The sequence below is a fragment of the Pinus tabuliformis genome, chromosome 3_2 (assembly GCF_031772625.1).
Source record: "Pinus tabuliformis cultivar Carrire ecotype Pingquan chromosome 3_2, CPIR1, whole genome shotgun sequence".
Taxonomy (NCBI): domain Eukaryota; kingdom Viridiplantae; phylum Streptophyta; class Pinopsida; order Pinales; family Pinaceae; genus Pinus; species Pinus tabuliformis.
The window spans coordinates 1,123,367,448-1,123,393,854 of record NC_142302.1 but is presented as its reverse complement, the minus strand read 5'-3'; positions in this window follow the sequence as shown (position 1 = coordinate 1,123,393,854).

Here is a 26,407-nt window from a genome sequence, read left to right as displayed (position 1 = left end):
CATTTTGTGTTGTTTCTCGTCCTGCATAGTGTCCTCCTGTAGTGCCTCCATGTGCTTCCGCAAGGATCTGACTTCATTCAAATTTAGGTACGTACCTCGTAGTATCTCATCATTTCCCATTTTGTATAGGTGCCCCGCGATGACAAAAAAATCCGCCGCGCGCACCACCAATTCCTTCTTTTGTTGAATGGAGTATTCCTTTGGCGCAGTTCCTATTGTTAGGAAGTGGATTATATCTTCAAATTGTCCGTCTGTGATGCACACAACAAAGAGATGTGCGTCAGGTAATCCTTCCTCCAAACTAGTAGGTTCCTCGCCCGTCTCAATATGCAACAAGTTATCCAGTCTTGCATTTAGGCATTCAAGCTTTACCACAACCTCAAAGTAATATTCTTGGAACAATAAGAGCCACCTACAGATGTGCCCCCCCAAAACAGGCTTATTGACCAAGTATTTTAGCGTGGAATGGTCTGTATACATCTTGAAATTTCCTCCCAGTAAATAGTGCCAGTATTTTTGGAGCGTGTACATGATAGCCAACCCCTTGCTTTCGGTTGTGGAATAGTTATTTTCGTATTTGGACAACCTGCGACTTGCAAACGTGATAGGATGATCCAGGCCTTCTCCACCTTCTTGTATGAGCACCGCTCCTAGCGCGATACATGATGCATCAACATGGACATGAAACTCCACAACCCATTTTGGGAAGACTAGGATTGGAGCGGAAGCCAATTTCCCTTTGAGGACATCCAGGCTCTTCATGCAATCATCATTCCAACAAAATGTGACATCCTTTTTCAATAATTTCTCCATCGGGGCGGTGATCTGGGCATAGCTTTTAATTAACTTCCTATAGTACCTTGTGTGTCCCAATGTAACGCGCAACTGTTTAACACTTCGGAGAACTTCCAAATTCAGAATTACTGCAATCTTCGTGGGGTCTACCATTAGTCCCTGTTTGCAGACCACATGTCCCAGTAGGTTCCCAAAGGGAACGAGGAATGTACACTCCTTAAGGTTCAGTGCAATTTGGTGTCGTCGGAAAGTATCTAGAATGAAGCGTAAGCTTGCTATGTGGTGCTTAACTAATCCAAAGATAGTTCAATCATCCAGATAGACCTCCAGGAACTTGTGGATGTATTCTTTGAATGCAGCAACAACTATGCGTGAAAAGATGGCTGGCATGTTCTTCAACCCAAACGGCATAATGGTGTATTGAAAGAAGCCCCATTCAGTTGCGAAGGTGGTCTTTCTCCTATCTTCTGGAGCGATTTTGATCTGGTGGTACCTTGAGAACCTGTCCGTGAAAGAGTATACTTCTTGTCCGCCAACATTTTCTAATACTTCATCTATGAACGAGGTCGGCAATGGGTCGTGTACGCAGGCGTCATTCAACTTCCTGAGGTCCACGCATATTCTTATCTCACCCTTCTACTTTTTCTCCTGCACTACCATAGGGCTCACCTAGTCGGATTCTACGACCGACTCAATAATTCCAACTGCAAGCATTTTGTCTGGTTGTATGCGGACCTTTTCCTTGTACTTCGGATTCAAATGGTAAGGCCTCTCTTTAACCGACTTCGCGTTAGGTTTTAGGGTTATCTTCATCATCCCTAAATCACCAACAATCCCCTTTAAGTCCGTAATCTTGGTCAGGAATAAATCTTGGTACTCACGGAGTAAATTAGCGATGTTATCCACTGTGGCATCATCCTAATAGTCACCGAGCATTGCATACTTCGGTTCAACCTCTGTCCCAATGTTTACTTGCTTTATTTTTACTGGCCCGATGATGTTATGATCTTCAATCAATGGTCCTTGAACCTCGCGATATCCTTTAGTTTCTGGAATATTAATTTTTCGTGGGTCTTCATTATCCTCCTCAATGTTTACATTATAACACTCCAACGCACAGCTCAGCTAGGTCGCTCATTCTAGCTGCAGCACTTCCATTGGCTCCTAAGGTATTTTGAAGATAGCTGCTTTTATTTCTTGCATCACATCATCAATAGTATCCAACCAACGATCCTCAAACGTGAAGGTCAACAGGAATCCTTCGCGCAAGATATCCCATTCGCTCATACCATGGCGGAGCTCCGTCTCAGTATACCAATTCATGGGTATGATATCCATGGTATGATAGAACAGGTGCACCCACTCAGGTTGAGGCTCTTCCCTATATACCTTGGTCCATTTCACGAGGTGTGCACGTGGATCATCCCATCCGTCATATTTGTCTATTAGCTGCAGCTGGGGTGTCCCAAACTATATGCACATCATCCTTCTGCATTCGCACCAGTCTTCAAAACTTCTTTGATGCGTACCCCATGACCTTGCGAGCATAGCGCGCAGTACCCATTTTAGAGCATCGAACCGTTGTTGTTCCGGTACTTCTCTTTCAAATTGGTTTAGGAAATCATCCACCTCAGTTAGTCTGTCATACATAGGCAGATCTCTTACCTCTATTGTCACGCAATGTAGCGACCTTGTCATCATGTTACAGTTGAGCATGGTTACCTCGTGTAACCGGTTCTGCCACCGTTCTATCTCCTCGTCTGAGTTTGAGGTGCAGGAGCTTTCGCGCTCTCACGAAATCCTGCCATCCGCTGTTGGATTCACCCAGTCCTACTCCCGCGTGGTTATCTTGTAGATACAGTCTAGATCGTCGTCACTCTCATGGTCACGCACCAGCTCTGTGTAGCGCGATCCTTCTGCAGGGTCTAAAGGTACCACTACACATAGTGACTTTTTCTCAAAATCCATCTTGCGCTTCTTCAGATTTATCACTCCATTCATGTCAGTGGCCCAATATATTCCCAGTAGCGTGGGATAGGGATTGCTATCATCAACAATCTCTATCACTTCGAAATCCGCAAGCGGCTTGCACCTTTGATATCTACCGTTATTCCCTGCAATCTTCCCATAGATAGGATCTTTTGCTAGTTCACCATTCGCAATTGAATAGGAGACCATTGCAATGCGGGCCTGCCCATGCGTTCCCATGTCTACTTTGGCAGGACGTTCACGTCCGATCCTAGATCCAAAATCACTTGATCCATTTCATATTCCCCGATCTGCGCAATCAATCTCATCTCTCTTCCTGTTCATGTTGTGTGCTTCCTGAGCTTCCGGACTATGTGTGATTCTCTTGGCGCGGTTCCAGCACATCTAGTTATGAGTTCTTGCAACCCCTTCACAACCTTACTATCGTGCAACAACTTCACGCATGTATCCAAAAAGGTAGTGAGCATTGATGGGTCCATTTCTGGTTCCAGTTTGTCTTTACTACCTGAAGTGGAGGCCTCCGCGAAGCTCTTCTTAGCTTCCATGAATGTCTCCTTAGCGTGCTCCAAATCAAATTCTAGTTCCTTTGTTGGAGACTTGCGAACCCAGGCACTCTCTTCGGGTTGCTTGCCTTTTTCATCTCCCGTCATGATACCACTTCGAAGCACGATATTTACATTCGGGTCTTCCTCACGTGGCTCAGACCTCATCATTTGCAGGTTCTGAGTCGGGGGAGGTTGGAGTGCTCCTTTATCGCACAACCTCGCTATCAGCGTGGGACAATCCTCCGTCTCATGATCAAACTGGGTATAATATAAGCATGATGGTCTCGTCAAATTTGTACAATCGTGGGCATAATGCCCTGGTCCTCCGTAATTGTAACATATCAGTTGTCTATGACCTCTTCCTGGTCCCATTCCACCTCGACCTCATCCATGCCCCTGAAATCCAATGCACATCATCCTTGCATTTTGATCGAGGGCCCGTGTTTCGGTCTGAAATTTGTAGGTAGGAGTCTGATCCATCATTAGTTCATAACTTCTACAGGTGCGCTCATCGTGGCCTATTGACCTGCAGAAATTACATAACAACTATTGGGAAGTCTGCGTATGCTTCTGTAATAGATGGCAATTATTTGTAGCATGCTTTCCTCATATCTGGCAAATCGCACACCATAAGGTAGGCACCGCACTTGGTCCTGCTTGTGCCTCTGGTTTCAATGGCATTGGTCCTCCTCCCACCAGTTAGTTCGCAAATATTGTACAATGATCCTTGTCATGTCCCTGGCCTTTGCACTTTACGCACCATACCTCCTCGTGCGCTTCTAGGTGAGCTGTCATGTCTTGTTTCAAACTCTGCATCTCAAGGCACAAGTTTTCAATTGCACGTGGATTTGTTGGACTCCCAATTTAAGATCTTGTATCAAGGTCTCATGCATTCTCATTGCGATCTCCAAGGCCTCGACCTGAGTGGATAGCTTCTGCTGTGACAGCACGTTCCTTAGATGCGGTGTTAGTGATGCTACAAACCATGTGCAGTGTTGCCCATCCGTCAAGGTCATATTGGCTTCACGAATCATACACTTCAGTCTCTGATCTAGCTCCCAGGGGGTCTCGCCTGGAAGCATCACGATTTCCTTAAATCCAATAATCGACTGTGTCTCTGATTTTGGCCTGCTAAATTCCCTGTTTAGCACAGCTTGGATATCCGTGATCCTTGCGTTTGGATTGTCATTGGAATGCTTAATGTACCACGTCAGTGCGCGATCCTGTCAAGCGCTAACCAACATTTCTTTCTTTATATTGTCATCCATGACTCCCTGCGCTTCCCATAAAGCCTTTACCATGAACCAAAACTGGTTCGGATCTTCGTTCCCTACTCCTTTGAACACCAACAACTTTATTGCGCTCGCCATATTGAACTGCGATGGTGGCAGAGGTGGTGTGGGCGAAGACGGGGGTGAAGATGGTGAAACTGGTGGTGGTGTAGGTGGGGGTGGTATGCATAGAATTCACTGGTTTATCAAACTAATCGCACTTCTTGGTGAAACTTTCGCGAGCTCTTCCTCGCTTTCCCACCGAGGTGAAATCAAGGGGCTAGTTTCTAGTTCTGCACTACCTTCATTCCTGTAGATCCTCCCACTTCGCATAGCCCCAAACATCAATTTATTTGCATAACCCACTTTTCACATAGTAGCATCTTAATCCAAGTGTTCAAAGATTTAACGTACTTGCCTCGTGGTCCTTTGAGGAAACGTCGTTCCGCCTCACTATAGCCGGCTAAAGTATATACCGCGAACTCGGTTATAAACCCTCCTATAATTCAATCGAGCCAATGGTCCACAGCACATGCGATCTTATCTTCCAATGCTTCCAGTCTACGCACCAACTCTGGAGTCTACACAATAGGTTTGTTGAGCCTATACCTTCCTTGACTGTTTGCTAGCTTTGCGATCCACTCGTACAACTCAGAGGGGAAGGATGCAAAGAAATTTCGTGGATTTCAGTACATAAGTAGCAATCTAACCACTCTTCCTTTGATAACCGTGGATTCTTGTTTTCCTGCACTGCGAACTCGTGAATCTTTCTGTCCAACCACTCTTCAATTCCTTTCTTTGTCAGATTCTAGTGATACGACATCAGACATCTCTTATGCAAATCCCAGTCCCGGCAACGGAACCATTTGTTGGCTTATAGGGGCCTGACCCAGGTTCAGAGTTAAGTTAGCCAAACAAATCCCAGTACTACTGGCCCTTTTGGCAATAGTCCGTGGAGCGCAGACTGAGGTCTCACCCGAAGTAGTATGGGAGGGTGCTAGAACTAGGTTTCCGCACCATGGAGATGTCTGATGAGTTCAAGTGGTCCGCGGTTCGACCCAAAGCGCAGGTTGCTTCGTGCACTTTCCCTTACCTCGCAACCCAATATACTACCTCCGCGCAGCCCTACCCCAAGGCTGAGCGTCGCGCTTCGCGTTATTACCCAAGATCTTACTGTTATTCCACTATTAGTTGATTATTTTAGCCTAATTGTGTGCTTTAAGTTATACTTAACAACATAAACCATTCATACAGGTGCGCGTAGTAAATAAACAGTATATTTCCAAATTATATCAAACATGCATTAACCCAAGAACAGATACACAAAACTATGATAAAACTTCTCTTTATTAATTCCTTCTTTGGTTACAGACTCGACTCTACCCTGCGCACTCAGCTGCAGGGGTCCGCACACTTAGCTGCAGACTACTTGGCCTCTGCGCACTCAGCTGCAGAGCCTTCTCCTACTCTATGACCCAAAGACACACTTTACATTTGCGACTCAATCCCTTAGACTTTTTCTCCTTCTCTTCTTAAAGCCTCGCTATATTTATACAATCCCATGGTCCGCGGACCATGGGTAGGTCTATCCAGCCAACATTACATTACAAAAATAGGGCAGACAACCCTGTGACTCTATTATACATTTCGCGCTCCGCGCCCGCAATTCGTGGAGCTTTACAACAAGATTGGGTCAAAACTTGGGCTTTGAGCCCCAAAACGTGCCTTGGGGTGGATTCCATGCCCAACAATTACCTTTCATAGTAGTTCTTTTGAAACTAACAACAGTCAGTTAAATAGGATCATGATAGCTTGTTTTAATTTTCTTTTCATAGTTTATTTTAGGAATTTAATTGTAAATCATCAATTTCATTACGAACATAAGAATAAATAAAATACTTAAAATAAACACAATCATCATCTTAATAAATTCAAGAAGGCTTCTAGCATATATAGTGCACTTGCACTTCACAAGTTTAGCAACTCTCGTCGATAATTTATGTAAGTAATTTAAGACAATTAAATTGACAAACATTACTTATGCATGAAATTTAGCATTTATGTAGAAAATAGTAAATAGTGAAATTGAAAATCACAAACCACAATTTGTCACAAGATATAACCTAGGAAACCCTTTCGAGAGAAAACCCAGTTGGAATGTGAGGTTGCTCTACCCTCCTTCTTTGAATAGAAAACAACTTTGAGTATAAAAAGTATGGTGTATGGCCCGTGGGATAAAATAATGCACAAATCTAGTTTTTGTTCTCGCTCTGTATCCATCTCAGCTATTTTTCTGATCTATGGAACAAATGCACATGAAAAGAATGGAAAACCTTTTACTCCTTAGGGACTGGTTATAACATAACCAGATAGCTTACTAGTACTTAGGTTTCACTACCTCAACTCTTAACCAGTGTTACAATATGGACTTATTTATTCTTAAGTCATCATAATCACATGTCTGGCCCCTTTTCCATGAGTTATGGGGTTTGACGCGGCAACCTCTTGAATTATGGTGGTGAAAACATGAAGGTCAACTTCCAAGTGGCATAACTTTTGCATAAAGAATTCGATTGAGGCCATTCAAATGTAGTTGGAAAGGTCTATACGTGTAGAAAATTAAGGAAAGGTATAGCGCTGAAGAAAAAATTTTACCCTAAAAAATTTCATTTGATTCTTCAAAATGCTCCTAGAAGGTTTTAGATCCCAATTTTCCAATCTAAGTCCTACCAATAAAAGTAACCCTATGAGTTGATTCCTCCACTTTTTCCACTCTAATAGCATCAATATCGATGAAAAAATATAATGATCCAATTTGAATCACACCTCCCCATTTTGTGAAGATTTGTTCCCAAAAAGCTTCTATAGAATGAGGTGAGGAATTGTTTCCTCCACCTTCTCTCTGGTGTACCATTTAGATTTTCCTAGAAGTTATCCTTTCAACCCATTCTGCCAAAGGTCATGTTTCCCATGTCTTGAAAAACTATATCTTCTGTCAGCTCTACCTAAGCATCTAGTACCAAATCTTCTACAAAATGTAAGACATGTTCCTTTTCTTGGTCTATCATGGAAGGCTCATCGAGTTTTAGATTCTCTAGATTCAAAATTGAGGAAATGCACATGTATGGGGATAGATTGATTCTATAGTTCCTATCTCCCACATTTTCCAATTTCTCAAAGGGGCCATATCACATGGCCTTGATTTTCTTACCAAGACATTGTAGCCTCTTCTTGTTTAACTATAACCATACCGTGTCTCCCATCTTGAACGACTTTTATGTTATGTGTTGATCATGCCTGACCTTATATTTTTCCTCTGACTTCTGCAATGTCTCATCTACCTATATCTATATTTTCTGGTGTTCTCAATAATTTTTTCAACCCTCAAGGCATCCTCTATAAGATTCTCCCTCACTCCTCCATACTTTCCATATGCAAAATCCAAAGGTGAAGGTGGAAAAACATCAAAAACAAGTTTCAAATGGGGACTTATGAGTAGAAGTGTGAACTACACTATTATAAGATGTTGTAAATAGACCATATTTTCATCCCACCATTAAAAGTTTCACCAAAGTCTTGTTGATTGCTCTTTGCCCATCTATTTGGGGATGGAATGTTGTAGACCTCTTCAACTTAGTGTCCATATTATCCCACAATGGAGTCCAAAATGCATTGAGAAATACCATGTCCTTGTATGAAATAATATTCCTAGGTATACCAAAGTGCATTAACACCTATACAAAGAACAAGTTTCTTTTTTCTTAACCATTGATGGTCTTCTTACAGGGCATCAAAACACACATCTTGTTGAACATTTTAACTACAACAAATAGGTAGTCACGTCCCTTCGTAGTTGTTGGTAAACCTCCCACAAATTCCATGTAAATTCTTGCCCAATGATGATTGGGTACATGTAAGGGGTGATATAGACCATGTTCCCTATTACTAGGCTTGTTGGTACAACAAAGCATGCATCCTCTTATGAACCTAGCTCCCTATTCTTACATCTTGGGCTAATACACATACCTATGTAATATGGTCATTGTCTTCCCTACAACAAAGATCCCTATAACCTTGGGGGCATGAGCTTCTCTAATTAGATGTAATCACTCACCTTTAGGAAAAAATAACTTATCCAGCCTACAGAGTAACCCATCCTGGAGATGATAGTCAATGGCGTTATCACCATCATGCACATGAATTTGACTCTACAACTTCTAAAACAAATCCTTGAAGTCCTCATCTGTTTAGTCAATTTAGTGTCCTAAATTGCTTGCATAAATTATCAACCGAGGTTTCTAGACTAATGAAGTGTGATGCACTATATGTGCTTAGTTAACTTTTCTCTCACTTCATTGTTTTGTATTTTATGTTTGTTTTGGGGGTTTCTGTTCTTTGATGACTAAGAATATACAACCTATGAGAAAATTTAAATGGATCTAGATAATGAAGTTTAAAGGAAAGGAAAGGTTCCTAAGTTAGTCTAATCTCCTAAAAATGGACCAAGAACTGTTGAATAGTTAGAACCCAATAAGAAAACAGAGCATCTATCTTATCTTATCATTAGTCCTAATCCATGGATCTAATTCTTAAAACCAAAATTGATATTGATGCAGAAGGTAACTCAGTAATTGCATTCATTTAAACATTCAACCATTCAATTTTGGAATATGATGAAATCAATCTCCTTGAAATGATTTTTTGGAATGTCAAGTGATGCAAGTAAGGACCTCAAAGCATAAAAGAAAAGGTAAAAGCATGTAAAACTAACAATGTACTGAGTAAATTCAATCATTGTGTGAATTAGATATTTAACCATTTAAGTTAGGATCATCATCACTTTGAAATGGTTTTCTGAGAACATTTATTAACACGGTTAATTGATAGTTATGTTCTAAGAAAATGAATAACAAAATAGTAAGAAAACTAAGCAATTGTTTATTCTTATTACTTCAATCTTCATTCAGTTTTGGAAACAAAGTCATTTTTCCATAAAATATCTCAGAAGAACAAGGCTGCACAGTTGTGATTTTACCTTTATACTATTGGTTAAAAACTAAAATGAAACATCATTCTAAATTAGAAAACAGATTTGTTGAAGAGTAATAGAAATTAAACTGAAAACAACAAGTGAAAAACCTCCTTCAGTACAGGGGCCCTCTGCAACTGATGTGGCTGGAATGCTATCTAGTTAAAGATGCACTTTAAAACATCATTGACAAAATGAAGTTTGTATTATGAACAAATGAAGTCTAAAAATAGAGTATCAGCAAAAACCCTGTAATTCCTTCTAGATTCTAGCTACTTCTCGGTTCCATGCAACCGATATGTATAGGAAAATAACATAACTATTTAGGAGTAAAAATTGCTACAGGTGGCTAATTCGAATTAAATCTAACATGGCTGTTTATGATAAAAACTTGCTACAAGTGGCTTAATTCGCATTGTAATAGGACTGTTTAACTTCTGATCAGCTACAGGTGGCTTAATTCGAATTAAATATTTAACATAACTGTTAGACTCTTGATTAGCTATAAAAGAGCAAATCAAGAGTCCTATTGCTTCTAGATAACGTATTTGACTTCATCTTTGACCATGACTTTAGGCACGCTTTTTTGTTGATCTGGACCAAGTGAATAGGATAGAATCCATGTGGAGATGATTCTGGAAACGCCCATGTGGCTCAGTTCTTCATTTGACACCCGTAACCTGCCAAACCATGAGAGTAGCTACGGAATCCATAGTTAGCTGCAAAATAGGCTGCGTTCTGTAGCTAATTTTCAAAAATCTATTAAAATAGAAAGAACATGAAAATATAATATGGTGATCATTTTAATGATTTCCTAAGACAAAACCTAGCATTTATCATTGATTGGGTTTATAGCCTTATGAGAAAATGAGAGAAAAAGGTGAGAACAAATGTCAAGGAGAAGGTAATTCTGAGGTTCAACATACCCCCACTGCAAAATCATTGCATGTCCTCATGCAATTTGCCAAAAATGTGAGTTCTTCTTCTCTAATGCATTTGCTCAGACACCTCTGCTAGTACATCCAATTTTCTTCTTTTGCTCTTCTTTGAAGTGACTGTCATTCTGGGTTTTCTCATAAGAAGCCTGTACTTGAGGTTAATGACTGTTTTGTTCAAAATCTTATTCTTTCTTTTCAACTTCCTGTTTTTCTTATACCATAGTCCTAGATGCATAATGGTATTATCATGAATTGCCTTGTCCAATTTATTTTGTTCCTTCAAGGTTTCATTCTCCTGTTTGATATGTCTATTCAATATATCTAATTCATAAATTTCCTGTTTGAGAGTGTCAATTAGAGGTTCTTGTGGATTGACAGAAGGTTCTAGGTTCATTGAGGCACTTCTCTTCTCCATTGATTCTATATAATCATATATTTGTTGCTGCACTGGGTCTATGCCTAGAGATCTTCTGCTTGGGCTACCTTCAAAATGATGATCAGGAGAATTTTGAGGACTGTGTGCAGAAGGGATGTTAACAGGAGATGTTTCTGGGGTTTCCTCGTCTAAGTTTATAAACTCTATCCCTTTTGACGATGTTTTCTTTACCAAACCTCGGAGTCTAGAGCTTCTTCTAGGTTGTGGATGACTTACATTCTCCTCATCTATGACCTTTTTCTCCTTTCTTATTTTTCCTCTTACCCTGATTTTCTTCCTAATTTCTGTTAGTTCTTCAGAGATTAATTTTTCATCATCTTTTTGTAATGAAGACTCAGGTCTGTCTTTAATAGTTATACTAGTCTTCTTTCTTCTGCTTCTTCTAACATTATCTTCTTTAGGTGACTCTGGTGCTTCTTGGAAATGGTTTCTAATGAGGAAATTCCCCCAGGTATCTCTTATGCTTTTTAAAGAAAACTCAATCAATACCTTTATCAACCCATGACGATACATGGTTGTATCTATGAACTCTATTTTCTTTTGCACATTTGAGGTCATCCTTCTTAAACTATTTAGCAAGAAGAAAGGAAGATTGATTTCTCTGTTTTCTAGGAAATTCATCAATAAACGGATATGGTAGACATACATGCAACCAAATCTCCCCTCAAAGGTAATACATTTTTGTAATATCAAGAGCATGTTCCTCCACTTACTTTTAAGAGCTAAAATGGGAATTCCTTTTCTAAAAACAGATACATCCATACCCAGGTTTTTGAGTATTACTTTCCATGATTCACTGTGGAACTCCTTGTTTTTGAACCATATTTCACCATGCCTTGCAAGTTCTGTAGCCTCGGTTATGAATGACTCAGTTACTGCAAACTTAATATCTCCAATTTCTACCTTTGTGCCATCAAAATATCGAGCAAAGGATTTTTTAATCTCCTTATGAAAACCATCAAATTTCTCGATGAATTTGAGCCATCCAAATTTCTGCAACATTTCTTTGAGATGTGGGTATCCTTTCATGTATTTTTCTCCTACCGGTTCTGATCTGACAATTAGCCCCATGCCTTCTACTATGCAGAGTTCTCAACCTTCAAAATTACCCTTCTTGTTTTTATGAAATGGATTGACTGCGAATATGGTGAAAGGAACTGCGGGTTTGTATGAAATAAGTAGATGGTAGGGGTTTTGGAGAAACGTGGACAAGTATGTCACGTCATAGTCATGACCGTTAAAAACAATGAGGGAGTTAATTATGGACCGTTATGTGACAAAATCTGGAGGATGTGGCAGATATGCAGTACGATGGATATTCAATCAAATCAAATGATGATTCGTCAAGGAAACATATGTATACCCATATCATATATACTTTATGTTTTAACTTTGCTATTTTAAAATAAATTTTTGCATTTTACCTTTTAGAATTTAACCTTTTCGTTTTTTGTTTCCTTTGATGTTGATCCGCAGATACCCTTTTAGCATATCGGCCTTAAAAAAAACAAGGTTCTTCAATTCCCTGCAATCATCATTTGTTTGGAACAGAGCTGCTGAATGAGATATGGCTGCAGAATCAAATTAGTTGCAAAATGGAATTAGCTGCAAAACATGATAAAAATGAAGTATGGCTACGGAATATGAATGTGAAATGAAATGGAAATGGATGAAAGTGAAGTGGAATGAAAATGAAATGAAATGGATTTGCAGATTAGGAACTGCAAATGAATGTAGCTTTATGTCACTACTTATTACATAAAGAAAATGGGAAATATAGGATGTCAGAAATCTCTAATTTTCACCCTGTTTCTCCTGTATAAGTATGCCAATGAACAATTGGTTTTCATACTTATTATTATTATTATTATTATGTTTTTTTTTCCTAGATATATATATAGGAAAAAACTAAGTTAGTGGAGAAGAAGAATTCTTCTTCACCAACTTCATTTCAGTGTTATCTTGGAAAATTTTGACAAAATCCTCTCTTGAAATTGGCTTATGATATATCTTCAACCAATGACCATTCACAAGAAGAAGTACCTTTCATTCATCTATTTTCCTTATTCTCACTGCTCCATTATTAAAGACTTCTTCAATCTCATATGGCCCAAGCCAATGAGTCTGAAACTTTCCTTGAAAATATTTGAATTTTGAATCGAATAAAAGAGCCCAATCCCCTCCTTGGAACTTATTCTCCTTGATATACTTATCATGCCATTTAGCCCTTTGCTGCTGGACTAAACTAGTTCTTTGAACTGCATCTTGCCTGATTTCATCAAGCTCATTGAGTTGCTCTAATCAATGTTTCTGTGCTTCTGATAAATCCAGACCCAATTGGACTGCCATCTTGAAGGTTCTGATTTGAAACTCTATAGGGAACAAGACTTGCTTCCCATGAACAAGCTCATAGGGAGTATGTCATGTTGTGTTCCTCCATGTAGTTCTATAGGCCCATAAGGCTTCAGTAAACCTTTCTACCCAATGTCTTTTGTGCAGATGTATAGTCTTAGTGAGAATTCCTTCAATCACCTTATTGGTAGATTCAACATGGTTGTTTTCTTGTGGATGGTAAGGAGTAGACTTTCTATGTTTTATCTTGTATTCTTCCACAGGTCTTTCCACCATTTTAGATGTAAATTGAGATCCTTGATCTGTCACAATTTCTCTTGGAACACCAAAACGAGTGAAGATGTCCTAAAAAAGAAAATTAACTACAGATTTTTCATTAGCAAATGGTAATGCTTTAGCCTCTACCCATTTGGTGACATAATCAGTGCATACCAAAATATACTTCTTTTTTCTATATGGGGGATTAACTGGTCCAACAAAATCCAAGGCCCATTTTTCAAAAGGTTCAATGAGTACCTGGGTTTGTAGTGGCATTTCATCTAAAGAAGTAGGTTTCCCTACCCTTTGGCAGCTATCACACCTTTTGACATATTATTTGGCATCTTTGAAGATGGAGGGCCAATAATATCCTAAATGAAGGATTTTATAGGCTGTCCTCTTGTCAACAAAGTGTCCACCACAAGGTTCATCATGACATACCTTAAGAATTTCAGGCATTTCATCTTCTCGAACACATCTTCTGATCATGAGATCTAAACCTGTTTTATACAATTCATTAGTAATCCATGAGTAATTTGCACTTGTTTAAATGATTTTACTTTCTCCTTAGGAAACAAATGTGAAGGTAATTTTCCTGTGACTAAGTAATTGGCAATATCTGCAAACCAAGGGGTTTGAGTAGTTACTGCAAAAAGATATTCATCGGGAAATTTATCTTCAACTGGAGTGTTATCTTTGATATTTTGAATTCTAGACAATAAATCAGCAATTGTGTTTTGTTTTCCAGGTCTATCTAGAACAGTGACATTGAATTCTTGCAGCAATGATAACCATCTTATAACTCTGCCATTAGTAATAGGTTTATTCATTAAGTACCTAATTGCAGAGTGATCTGTATGAACAAAGGTTTCATATCATGTTATGTAATGTTTGAACTTGTTGATAGCATGAACAACAACTAAGAATTCCTTTTCAGTTACAGTGTAATTTAACTTAGTGGGAGTCAAATTCTTGCTTGTGTAATAGATGGCATAGGGGATCAAATCTTTTTGTCCTAATACAGCTCCTAGAGTTGTATCTGAAGCATCTGTTGAAATGTGAAAAGGTAGTTTCCAATTTTGACCTCTTAAGATGGGTGCCTCAGAAAATGTTTCTTTTAAAGTCTCAAATGCCAACTGGCAATCAGGATTCCAATTGAATTCACAATCTTTGGTGAGTAATTTGAAGAGTGGGGATGCTAGTTTAGTGAAATTTTCTATAAACCTTCTATAGTATCCTGTGAATCCTAGAAAACTTCTAACATCCTTTTGACAACTTGGAATTGATAATTTAGAGATGACTTCAACTTTAGATTTATCAACCTTAATTCCATCTCCTGAAATGTGATGTCCTAAAACAATCCCTTCTGTAAACATCATAAAACATTTTTCATGGCTTAGTGAAAGGTTTGCTTCCTTACATATTTTAAGAACTTTTTCCAAATTTTCTAAAGCTTCTTCAGATGTATTCTCATAAACTGTAAATTCATCCATATACATCTCTACACAATCATGTATTAGATCAGAAAAAATTCCTAGTACTGCTCTTTGGAATGTTGCAGGTGCATTGCACAATCCAAAAGGGAGTACTTGGTAGGCATAAGTTCCCCATGGGCAGGTGAATGTGGTTTTATCTTGATCTTCAGGTGCTACCTGAATCTGATTGTAACCACTAAAACCATCCAAAAATGAGAAATACTTCTTACTTGCTAATGTATCTAACACTTGATTTATAAAGGGAAAAGGAAAATGATCTTTCAGGGTAGCTTTATTCAATTCTCGATAATCAATACATACCCTCCATTTACCAGTCTTTTTAGGCACAGTCACTAAAGGAGAAACCCATTGGCTGTCTGAAATTGAGTAAATGAAGTTTACATTTAGAAATTTTTGCAACTCCTCTTTCACAATTTCCCTAAGATTTGGATTCATCCTTCTTTGAGGTTGTCTGATAGGTTTCCAATTTTCCTCAATGTAGATGTGATGTATACAAGTCTTAAGACTAATTCCTTTCATATCAATGTATTCCCATGCATATGCAGAAGAATGTTGTTGTAATGTTTTGATTAGCTTTTCTTGTTGTAATTTTTCCAAGTTATTGTTTATGTTCAATGTTTTTCCTAGAAAGATTTCAACTGTAGAGCTACCAAATTCTTCCATAGAATAAAGAGACATCTGCCTAGATAACAAATATTCAATATTGAATTTTTCTTGAAATTGATCATGTTCATATTCTGGAGATGATTCAAAATTTTCCATTATATTTAAGATTTGACTATCTTCACTAATGGTTGAAATAGTAAAGAGAGGCTGAATATCATTTTCATCATCAATCCATTCTTTGTCATCTATCTCTGTAATTTTTCTTACTGGAGGATATAAAGTGAATTTCTTAGTTGAATTACCATCAAAGATATACATATCACCATATCTACAGCTAATGAAAGCATCAGTTGTAGCCAGCCAAGGTCTTCCTAATATAAGTGGATGTCCTCGTAGATTTTTCTTTGGGGTTAAGATCATAAAATCAACAGGTTACTCCCAAGAGTATAAGGACACTGAAATATCTTCTAACACACCATCTGGTTTGATTACAGATCTATCTTCCAATTGCAGTAATGTAGGTGTATAAAGAAGATTATGAAGTTTGAGTTGTTCCATGGTTTGTTTGCTCATGATGTTTATTGCTGCTCCTAAATCAATCAATGTATTTGGAATTTCAACCCCGTTGATATGTGTTTTTATAACTGGACTTCCTAGATCTACATATTTTTGTATGGCAATTTTTCCCATCATTATGTTTGCTATTTTTCTTACTAGCTGAATTCTTTTTACTCTTTTGTTTTTCTTCTTGGTTTCTTCATGCTCAATTCCTTTATTGTTTTAGCTAGAATTGGAATCTCCTTAATGGCTTGTAACAAAGGGATTTTGATACAGACATTTTTCAATTCATCTAGAAAATCATAATTCGGCAACATAATATGCTTTTCTACCCCTCTATCAACTTGTAATCTTTCAGGAAAAGGAGGTGTAGAAGTATATATTGATGGTTGCTCTATGATAGGAGTTGAGTTTATTGGTTCTTTCCGTTTTTCATTTTCAGTACTCTAGTTTTGAAGAGCTGTCCCTTCAAAACTTTTATTTGGGTGTAGAGAATCTTCCTCAGAATTGTCTTGTTCTTGAATAACTACATAAGGCTTTTTTTTTTCTAATATCCTACCAGATCTCAGTTGGACATCATTGAGATCTAAGGGAATGATCATATAAGTTGGATATTGCTTTCCTTCCACCATATAGGTATTCTGCGTATTTTTATTGTTGGGGTTTGGTAATGGTTGGGCAGGTAATTGATTTGGTCTATGTGGGAATGGTAGTGAAAGTTGAGGGTTTTGGTTTTGAATTCGGGGCTGTTGATTTTGTTGAGGAATTTGTTGGGGAGGATAGTTTGGATATGATGGAGGATATTGATAGTATGGAGAGAATATTCCATAAGGATTTTTCTTTCCTTGATCCCAAGGTTGAGTTTGAGATTGAGATTGAGGCCAAGGTTGCTGCTAATAATTCCAATTTGGTGGGGGCTGCATATACATTTGGTTGTTAAAACCCTGGTTTTTTTGCCCTTGCCAAGGTCTTCTAGAGACAAAGCAAAGAGATTCTATTGGATTTGAAATTGTTTCCTCTTGAAAAACAACCTTAAGACCAGGAATTGAAGGACAACTTTTAGTCTCATGGTTTTCTGAACAAATCACACAAGTCTCTATGATTTTTGCGTCTAAAGGGCATTCTCTTAAAGCATGCTTCTTTCTGCATTTGGGACAGAAAGTAGCTAAAGCATCAGTCTCATATTTCTACTTATTTTGTAACTTAAGGGTGTTTATCTGTTCACTAAGGCTCCCTAGAATATCTGTTTTAAATTCATCAAGCATGTTTCCAATTTATGACCTACTTACCAATCCAGTTGCAAATTTATTCACTCTAAAAAGAGAAGGATCTCTTGGACCTTTCCTAGTTTTGGACTTTCCTCTTAAGAGATGAACACATAATTCTCCAATGTCACTTAATGGGAGTTGAGAGATATCTCCCTTCCCCATCATGTTAAGGATGTATATCCACTCATCTCTAATGGCTTTTAATAAAAGGGCTTTTAAAGTATCTTGATCTAAGTTATCCATCTTTGTTCTTTTTAAGTTATAGTTGAATCTTTCAATTAAATCCTCCAAATTTTCATCCTCTCTTTGCATCATTTTGAACACTTCATCTTTGTGATTGATAGGCATGCAATAATCCAAATACTTGTCCAAAAACACTTTCTTCATGTCATTCCATGTTCCATTTTAGAACACCTCCTTTCAATGTTGAAGGAAACAATTTGAGTTTTTGAGAGTCTTGTAAATAATCATAAGTTCTTCACAAGACTTCAAATTCAAATAAAAAGGTTTCAGGATCCTCACCTTTTAATCCATGAAAATTTGGGAGGACAGAAGGTGAGATATTTTTCATTATGGCATCTATTTCTTCATCAACTATAGGGAATCCAAAAGAATTATCAACTTCCCTATTTCCTCCACCTCTTCCATTATTTCCTTTACCTTCTCCATTATTTCCTCTACCTCCTTCTCCTCCATCCTCTCCTTCTTCTGCCATTATAGTTTCTTCAAAGTTAATATAAGATTCAACCTGCAAGGTTAATTGCTCTTCCTCTGGTTCCTCTATCAATGGTATGTGGAAAAAGGTTCTACTTCTTCTTCTCCACTACGTATTCTTAATTCTTCAACTAAAATATGTTCCCCTGTAGAGGTGAAAAAGGCTACTCCTTCTGCTGGAGATCCAAGATTTTCTTCCTCTAGGACTTCCTCAGTAGATGAAGTAGGAGATCCACTTGATTGGATTTTTGACCTTAGAACTTCAGGAGGTCTACGACTAGGAATATGAGTTTGAGATAGAAGTGTGTCTCTTCTTAGTCTTAGTGGAGTAAGTGGTGTTATAGGAATTGAACTCCTACCTCTAGCTATGAATCTACCCCTAAAGTCTCTTTCTCTACGCATATCATTTCTTTTTTGATGTAAGAGATGAATTTACCTAATTACACTTCCCCGGCAATGACGCCAAAATGTTTAGTCAATTTAGTGTCCTAAATTTCTTGCATAAATTATTAACCAAGGTTTGTAGACTGATGAAGTGTGATGCACTATATGTGCTTAGTTAACTTTTCTCTTACTTTGTTGTTTTGTATTTTATGTTTGTTTTGAGGGTTTTTATTCTTTTATGTCTAAGAATATACAACCTATGAGAAAATTTAAATGGATCTAATGAATTTTAAAGGAAAGGAAAGGTTCCTAAGTTAATCTAATCTCCTAAAAATGGACCAAGAACTATTGACTAGTTAGAACCTAATAAGAAAACAGAGCATCTATCTTATCTTATCATTAGTCCTAATCCATGGATCTAATTCTTAAAACCAAAAGTGATATTGATGCAGAAGGTAACTCAGTAATTGCATTCATTTAAACATTCAACCATTCAATTTTGGAATATGATGAAATCAATCTCCTTGAAATGATTTTTTGGAATGTCAAGTGATGCAACTAAGTAAGGACCTCAAAGCAAAAAAGAAAAGGTAAAAGCATGTAAAAATAACAATATACTGAGTAAATTCAATCATTGTATGAATTAGATATTTAACCATTTAAGTTAGCATCATCATCATTTTGAAATGGTTTTTTGAGAACATCTATTAACACAGTTAATTGACAGTTATGTTCTAAGAAAATGAATAACAAAATAGTAAGAAAACTAAGAAACTGTGTATTCTTATTACTTCAATCTTCATTCAGTTTTGGAAACAAAGTCATTTTTCCATAAAATATCTCAAAAGAACAAGGCTGCATAGTTGTGATTTTATCTTTACACTATTGGTTAAAAAATGAAATGAAACATCATTCTAAATTAGAAAACAGACTTGTTGAAAATGGAGTAATATAAATTAAACTAAAAACAACAAGTGAAAAACCTCCTTCAGTGCAGGGGCCCTCTGCAACTAATGTGGCTGAAATGCTAGCTAGTTAAAGATGCACTTTAAACCATCATTGACAAAACGAAGTTTGTATTATGAACAAAACGAAGTCTGAATACAGAGTATCAACAAAAAGCCTGTAATTCCTTCTAGCTTCTAACTACTTCTCGGTTCCATGCAACCGATATTTATAGGAAAATAACATAACTATTTAGGAGAAAAACTTGCTACAGGTGGCTAATTCGAATTAAATCTAACATGACTGTTTATGAGAAAAACTTGCTACAAGTGGCTTAATTCGAATTGTAATAGGACTGTTTAACTTCTGATCAACTACAGGTGGCTTAATTCGAATTAAATCTTCAACAAAACTGTTAGACTCTTGATTAGCTACGAAAGAGAAAATCAAGAGTCCTACTGCTTCTAGATAACATATTTGACTCCATATTTGACCATGACTTTAGGCACGCTTTTCTGTCGATCTGGACCGAGTGAATAGGATAGAATCCATGTGGAGATGATTCTGGAAATGCCCATGTGGCCCAGTTCTTCATTTGACACCTGTAACTTGCCAAACCATGAGAGTAGCTATGGAATCCACAGTTAGCTACAGAATAGGCTGCATTCTGTAGCTAATTTGCAAAAATCTATTAAAATAGCAAGAACATGAAAATATAATATGGTGATCATTTTAATGCTTTCCTAAGACAAAACCTAGCATTTATCATTGATTGGGTCTGTAGTCTTATGAGAAAATGAGAGAAAAAGGTGAGAACAAATGTCAAGGAGAAGGTAATTCTGAGGTTCAACATCATCCTCATCATGCATCATGGATGAATGGATTCATGCTCATCGGAGTTTCAAAAGTTGTGATCTTTTACGTGGGTGGCCTTAAAAGCATGTTGAGCAACTTTTTTATGCCATCCTTCTTATACTTGATCACTAAATCAAATTGCTATAAAAATACCGTGCACCTGTAATGCCTATTCTACTGTAGCTTACTCTAGGACTATAGGTATTGTAGTGGCTATTGATTTGTGTGAATTATTATCTCCTTTCCCATTAGATAGTTCTTACACTTCTTCACAAATTGCACCAGGGCATAGAGGTCCTTTCCGTAGGTTGGGTAGTTACCAACTTCACCATGAAATACTTCACAACGGTAGCATATAGGCCTTCCTCTTTGCACCAAGACTACTCCCATAATATACCCACTCACATATGTCTCCACTTTTAAGGGTTGCTACAATTTTGGTAATGAAAAAATTAGTTCTTGCCTGATCTTGTTCTTTAAATCCTCAAAGGCTCATCATTGACCCTTTTCCCATAGGAAACTCTTTACACTTGTTGTTACAACATGGAGTGGTGTTACTATCGACAAAAATGAGGCTATGAATTTTTTCATGTATCGTTCCACCCCAAAAATACTCCTAACCTCAAAGAAATTATTAGGCACTAGTCATTTCATGATGGTATCCATCTTGGCAAGATCTATATTCAACTGTCCACCTATCACATTCCCAAGATACACCAATGACTAATGTTAAAACTCACACTTCTTGAGATTTTCTAGTAGCTAGTGCTTCTTTAATGTCTCCACCACCTGCATCAAATGTGAGATGTGCTCCTCCTAGGTAGCATCACATACTAGTATATCATCCAAATAGACAATAACAAATGAATCTATAAAAGAGTGCAGTATATCATTCATTAATATAGGTTTTTGACGAGCTATTACTAGTTTTCTCTTTGCATGACTATTACATCTAACATGTACACATAGGGACTTCCAAACACCTCTCTGTGTACATCAAAAGGAACCACATCTTGTTCTACTTCATCAATAAAATCGTCATTGATAGCAAATCTAATTTTCCACTATTTTGTTACCTTTTATTCTACATCCTTATTTACCAATCCCAGTGGATATGGGTTTCGATGATTACAAACTCCCATTCCCAATTTTTTCACCATTATGTTGCAATGACATTTCGCCTGCGATCTTGAGTCAAACATAGCGTCAATATTTGTCTTATTGATCTATATCTTGATGTAGAATAGTTTCGCCATTTCTTTCTCTTCGTGTCGTTGAAGGCTACTCAAATTCACCTCCTTTTGCACTGATTTCCAAATGATCTTCTCATCCATGTTCGAGTTTCTTTCAACCTGGTCATTGGAATTAATGGCCATGAGATTCTTCTTCTTATTGTCTTTCTTTTTGTTCTTCAAGTTAAGATTTAGATGCAACTTTCACCACTTCTCCTCTGTATGTCTATCAATGTTGCAGTGATTGCTAGGATCTTTACACTAGGGTTTTGTGGTTGTCATATTTTTATCTTTTCCCTCTTTCCACTTCTTCTTTCCCTCTTTAAAAGAATCTTTTTTCTCCTTCTACTTCAATCCAAATGATTTCCCTTTATGTAGGCTAATGTTCTCTAGGTATTATGCCTAAACACAAGCCTTGTTCACCGATCTAGGTTTGAAAAACATCATTTTCTTCCGTATATGGCTATGTAGACCCCCCAGATACTTGAGGAGTACATCTAGATTCTTTGGGGAGATACCCAACATTATGTCCATATTTCCAATTTTTTTGGTGTACTCCTATACACACTACCTTACTTCTCCCTAAAGTAGTGCCATCAAATCCACTAGTCCTCTACATACTTGATAGGGTAAAATTATGACTTTATGAGAGTTTTAAAGTCCTCCCACTTATTCAATGGAGTATATCCCTCCACCTCAAGCTATCCATGTGGATTTCCCACCAAGTTAGGGCATGGCCCTCTAATTTCAATCATGGAAATGCAATCTTTTATTCTTCCTCGATATTATGGACATTGAAATAAACTTTTAATTGTTGCAACTAAATATTTCTCTTCAGAGCATCAATATCATCTTGATACAACTTGATATTGACCTTCATTTCCATTTTGAACAGGGACTGTGAATGGTTGATGACACTCAAACTAGGTTCATCTCTTTCACGTCCTTTCTTTAGCTAGTTCTCCATTTCTTCCCAATCTCCTGATCTTCCCTTCGATCATTCCTCTACATTAAAGTCCCCAAATTCTCTGAGTAGCCCAAACTTATTGTTCAAGGCTAACATGAGGAGATTCATATTACGATTTATATCTACAACTTTTGATTCTAGCCATGAATACCTCTCCTCTATAGGATCAAGAGGATTATTCAGAGATTCGTCGGTCATGATTACGGTTTTTCGGCTTAGTCAATCTAGATCCCCTACAAATATCCAAAATATACCCAAAGAATGTTGCTCTGATACTAATATGATTTTTAAAATGTCATAGATATTCCACTAGACAGTTCATTACAACAAATATGATAAAAGTATATTTAAAAATCTGAAATCAAAACTATTAACATCTTATTTCTCTTTAGATTTACGGATCTATATATTATTGTTTATTTCATATGCGTGCAAATTATAATTTATGCATAAAATATATAATAAAAAAAAACACTTACAAACCATGATTTGACATAAGATATAACCTCATAAACCCTTTCGAGAGAAAACCTAGCTGGAAGGTGAGGTTGTTTTGCTCTCTTTATCTGAATAGAAATTAGTTGTGAGTACAAAGAAGTATGTCATGGGACCCGTGGGCTACTGCAATGCAAAAATCATCTCTTCATGCTATCTTCATATCCCTTGGCTATTTTTTTCATCTAATGAAAAAATGTAATCGAAAAGAATGGAATCCCATTTCCTCCTAGTGGCCCGGTAATAACACAAGTCGAAAGCCTACTAGTGGTTAGGATTGACTATCTAAACTCTTAACCAGAGTTACAATATGGACTCTTCTAGAGACTTATTCATCATATTCACATGGCAATCCCCTTTTCCATGAGCTATGATGGTTGACGTAGCATCCTCTCAAATTATGGCGGTGAAAATCGCATGGTTAACTTCTGAGTGGCATAACGTTTGCATACATACTCCAATTGAGGGGATTCTTGCATCATTGGAAAGGTATTTGAGTGAAAAATATGAAGAAAATATGTTGTGCTAAGGTTTCAAGGTTTTACCTCACAAAAAAATTCATTTGATGCCTCAAAATTCTCTCAAAAGGTTTCAGACTACAATTTGCCAAACTGGGTCCCACTAGTAAAAATGGTCCACTGAGTTGATTCTTCCACTTTTTCTACTTTGAAAGGATTGATATGGATGATAAAAAATATAACAATCTAATCCATATCAGTTTACTATTGTTGTAGTGCATTAAATTCATTTTTTCTACAATGGATAAATTTCAATATTTTATACTGTGCATAACCTCTATGACATGGAATAATTGCATTAAAGTGATCACGTGTGGATTGTATTGTTACATTTCATGGCGGTTGTTGTCGATCTCATTGTGTAATGGAGATAAAGGGAAATGAAATATGATGGAAAACATGACAACTTGGGATGAATCTAAATTTACATATTTATCTAATGATGTGAAGGAAACAATATGTCAATGTAATTGAGCTATGTTAAAGCATAATACATCTTCTCAAACATAGAAATGTCATTAGTATAATTCCCCAAACATTAGGAATACCATATTTAGCAATGTTAAAATCAGTGGTTTGTGTTTTATGTTTATTATAGAAAACATTCATATGCTATGGAAGATATGGTGTTGAGTCCATCCATAATGGTTGTGGGAACATTGTATTGATTCTATTAGTATATTGCATTGATTTCAATATATGTAAAATAGGTTAGGAATTCACTGACATAATCAACCATCTTTAGGGATTTACAATTAATGATAAATGATACTTGATTTGTTTTTTTTCATTATTTTGAAATGATTGACTAAATAGAATAGTAAAGGAATTTAGTTGTGTTACAATGAATATTTAATCAATTATATTGTCTAACATCATGATCACATAAAAAATTTAAAGATAAAGGACTATGAAAGCTCAAAATCATGGATTGATAGGATTGGAATCACAAATTGAGATGTCACATGATTGTAGCATCTCCATAAAAAAAAAAATTAAAGATAAAGGATTATGAGAGCTCAAAATCATGGATTGAAAGGATTTGTATCACAAATTGAGATGTCACGTGATTGTAGCATCTCCTACTATAGAGGCTAATCAGTAAGAATTTGGACCAGGAGATCATATCCCACTTCTCTAGCATATATTGGGCATGGATGCATAACAATCTAGAGCAAAAAGGCACATGAACTTTGAAATTCGACGCTAATCAATTTAAAACCAAAAGGGAAAGACAATGTTCTAAAATCCCAAACTTTGTTTGCTAGAGTTCTCATTAACTTATACTTCCTCAATCTATATAAGCATCAATTGATTGAGATCCTTCGTGAAGCTTAATGAAGTTACAAGAATAGATGTTGATTAAAATAATTAATAAAATTATTAGAAAAAAAATGTAAAAATATTATTCATTCCCATTAAAGACTCGAGTGTTGATGAAAATAATTAAAAAAGTTAAAAATATCATTCATTCCAATTAAAGACTTGTTTTTAAAGTGATTTTTGATAATATTTTTTAAATTATATTAATATTTAATAAATTAAAAAAATCAAATTTATTTAAAATATTTATATATAAAAATTATTATTATATGTAATCACCATTAAAATTTAAATTTATCAAACCTCTAAAATAGTTCAAATATTTTAAAATTCAAACCCTTCACAAAATTTTACGGGGACGAAAAATCAACATGTTAAAACATTGATATTTCTCTATTCTTAGAAAAACTGACATTTATGATAAACCCTAGAATATCACACGTGTATATATACAATAGTTGACTTTGTAGAGACCAGTATTGCATTAGTAGTTCCATTTCTCAACTTAATTTACTCGGATTAAGAGAATAAATGCTTTGAGTATATCTTCATTAGTCTCGGCTAAGAAGGAGAAGGCGGTGATAAAGGAGATAACCAGAATCTTTGAGGTGGAATGGATTCCTATGGAAAAAGGGTTTAGATATTTGGGTTTTTATTTGAAACCAAATAATTTTGACATTAAGGATGGGGAGTGGTTGATCAGAAAATTTGAACATAAGATGTTTTTATGCTCACATAAATGGTTTACATTAAGTGCGATGGTGATCTTGATCAAATATCTGTCCTTGATTCAGTGTATTTATATATTGGATGCATCTTTACTATTGGCCTAAAGAAATTCTAAAGAGAATAGACTATGTTATTGCCAGTCAGGGTCTATGAAGAATATTCACTTAGTTCGTTTGGAAGTGATAAGAACTAAGGAGGGTGGGGTGTTAAGGACACATAATAAAACAGGAACAGGTTATAAAAGAAAAATATATAAAAAATAAATAGCTCGAGGATTGGATCAAAGAGGGGGTCTAGAGAAGGAAGTGACAGCATATATATGGAAGAGCATGATGAAGAATAAATATTGGCTTTTTGGCAATATGAGATGGGAGGTCAACAAAGGGATAAAATTGAAATTGGTTTGGATGTCATTAAAAGAAAAAAAAATACTAAAAATATGTTATAGGCTTTGTTATTGATCATTGGCTTAATGCATATGAGATTGGCATGTTTATTTCTAGCATCATAATGGGATTGGTATATCTCAAAATTATGTGTTACAGGGATTGAACTGATAGAGAAATAAGACAAATTGATTTGGGATGGTTGTCCGCACAAAGGACAGATATTGGTAAAATAAATATATGTGCACATATCCTATGGGCTAGGCCCAATGGGCTATTTGGTTTCAAAAGACTTGGAAATGGGAGGTTCCAATAAAA